Genomic DNA, 2,666 nt, shown 5'->3' on the forward strand with positions numbered 1-2,666 from the left:
GTTTTGTTTCTGTTCAGCTGGAGAAAGTTTTGGCACATCCACACATTTATCTGTTCTAAGCATCTATTCAGTGATTGGATGGGTTCAGAGTCACCTGGTGACATTGTGATGTAGAGCTGTGTATCATCCGCATAATTGTGATAGCTAATCCTATGTTGTTATAACCTTAGCCAGTGGGAGCATATAAATATTGAAAAGAAGGGGTCCTAGGATTGAACCTTGGGGTACCCCACATGTGACCTTTGACCTCTCTGATGAGAAGTTTCCGATTGAAACAAAGAAATCCCTGTTCTTTATGTAAGATTCAAACCAGTTGAGCACTGGACCGGAGAGTCCGACCCAACTCTCCAGTCGATTCAGTAAAATGTCATGGTCAACAGCAGTGTTGTAGCACTCGAGATCGGTCTTGGTCTCGATACCGGTCTCGAGACCATTTTTTTGATGGTCTCGGTCTCGTCTCGGACTCGACCGCATTTGGTCTCGGTCTTGTCTCGGGCGCTGAGGACTCGGCATTTTATTTCAAGACCGGTCGAGACCGCAACTGTGAAAATATCACTAAACGTACAGCATACTGTCCAGATTATTTGTTAACATCTTTGTTTTCAGTGGTTGCAAAACGCACCGATAAAAATCCAACCAATAACGTGACTATTACGTGTTTGTTTCTCCCCCCCCTCCCCACCTTTCACTCGCACGCGGCGCTCCAAGACATGCGCAGTGGTTTTCTCTCAGCGGCAGAAGATGTCTGTCTAATAGTCAGTAATAGAATAGCGCTGCATAAATTATAAGAAATCCGGTGGCCACAGCTAACTCAGCAGCGCTTCGCTTTCAAAGACAGTGGGGACTAGGTCCAACTTTTTTCGTCACTTAGAAAAGTATCTCAAAGAAATGTAAGCTCCGTTGACGTGATGTTAGCAAAGCTAGCTGTATAGAGACACATAAGCATTGTGATGAAAAAAAGTCTCTCACTGCCTGAATTATTGTGCGGAGAGATGTTGACTGACTTGTCGCACATATGAGACAACGCTGTGTCCAAAAGTCTGCAATGTAGTGATGAGACATTCAGGAGCAGTACGATTCTTCTGCACGGGTCTTTRCTTATTGGATAGGACTGGAGTGTCACTGAGAGCCTATCAGATTACCATACCCTGTCAGAATAGCATACATCAGAGGTTCCCAAACTGTGGGGCGCGTCCCCTAGAGGGAGCGCCGTGTCATTGCAGGGGGGTGCACGGGAAGCCGTCTGGATAAAAAAAACAAAAAAACAAAACATGAACCCTGTATGCGCTGGGTCTTTACTTTAGAACGGCCAAGTTTCTGTTATTCCTCTGTCAATTTGATACAGTAGGARCTTCCACACTAACCATATCTGTGTCCTCTGTCACTTTTATCARCAGTTAAAACTGTTTAATCCATTGTTAACATGTGGTAATCTGTTTTTCCAAGCCGCCTTTAAACGCAACATGAGCGCTACGACGCTGGGTTTACACCTGTACAGCAGCGAAGGAGACCTGCTACTGTGCGGAGTTGCACAGGTGTGTTAAAATCATGGCAGCAAACCAGCAAAATGCAAATAACTTTTCACAGTTCCCCCCCAAAACCAACAGACTGTTTAGTAAAGCTGCTTGATGCAGGTAAAGTTAGCTAAAAGATGACTAGCTAGAAATAGTTTGGAAAGCAATGGGGGGGTCCAGGAGAAAAAGTTTGAGAACCACTGATGTAAGGGAAATGACGTGAAAGAAGCACAACGTTTCCAACCTAATAATAAAGAAACATTGATCTAAAAACATTTGTACTTTCAGTTCTACTCTGTTGTGGAAATTAACGCAAATATTCTATAAAAACATAAAAAACTGCTAATAAACTGCATTTTTATTGTATCTTTGTTTAAAAACATTAATAGGTTCTTGATCAATTTAGCCAGCATTATTAAGGAGTAAGGAGATCAAGGTTTAAAGAGAAATGGAAAAAAAGGAAAGAGAATCCCAAAGCCCTGCAGGAAAAACTGTTTGGTTTGATGAAACTAAATATGACGATTCTCCCCCCCCTCAAAAACACATTGTTCAACCACACAGCTATTTGTTGGGGGGGGGGGGAATGTTTGGAAACCACTGGGGGGGCGCAGGACAAAAAGTTTGGGAACTACTGGCATACAAGTATCTACTTCTTGCTTGCTGCTCCTTTGTCAGTGTTCATAGTTGAGCGTCAGGGCTTTTGCCTCAATTGCTATGTTTAACGGTGCAAACAGTGATGGTTTCTGACATGAGCAACAATGGGTAAACACCCAGGGCGTTATCTTTTTAGGGATGGCACAAGACCACCGCAGATTGTAGCACAGAGATGGAAGCAAAGCAGAACAAAGAGTTTGTTAAATTTAATATTGGTTACATTTATTAAGTATTTAATATCTGTGTGTTTTTATGAGAATAATTTGAGAAATAATTTTGATGATATTTTACATTTTATTGTGTCATGTAGCGCGGGGCGCTGGTCTTGGTCTTGACTTGGTCTCGGACCCTAAAAGTCTTGGTCTTGTCTCGGTCTCGGGTTAGGTGGTCTTGAACACAACACTGGTCAACAGTGTCGAAAGTTGCACTGAGGTCCAACAGAACCAGCACTGTGGTTCTCCCACAGTCTGTATTTATATGGATGTCATTGAACACTTT

General features: G+C 42.7%; 1 protein-coding gene across 4 annotated transcripts in view; it reads right to left on the reverse strand.

Moving 5' to 3' along the window:
- The window catches only part of aass (aminoadipate-semialdehyde synthase), a 63,118-nt gene that overhangs the window by 20,309 nt on the left and 40,143 nt on the right, over positions 1-2,666 (reverse strand). The gene's annotated exons all lie outside the window — the stretch shown is intronic.

Source organism: Poecilia reticulata, linkage group LG6 (genome assembly GCF_000633615.1).
Source record: "Poecilia reticulata strain Guanapo linkage group LG6, Guppy_female_1.0+MT, whole genome shotgun sequence".
Taxonomy (NCBI): domain Eukaryota; kingdom Metazoa; phylum Chordata; class Actinopteri; order Cyprinodontiformes; family Poeciliidae; genus Poecilia; species Poecilia reticulata.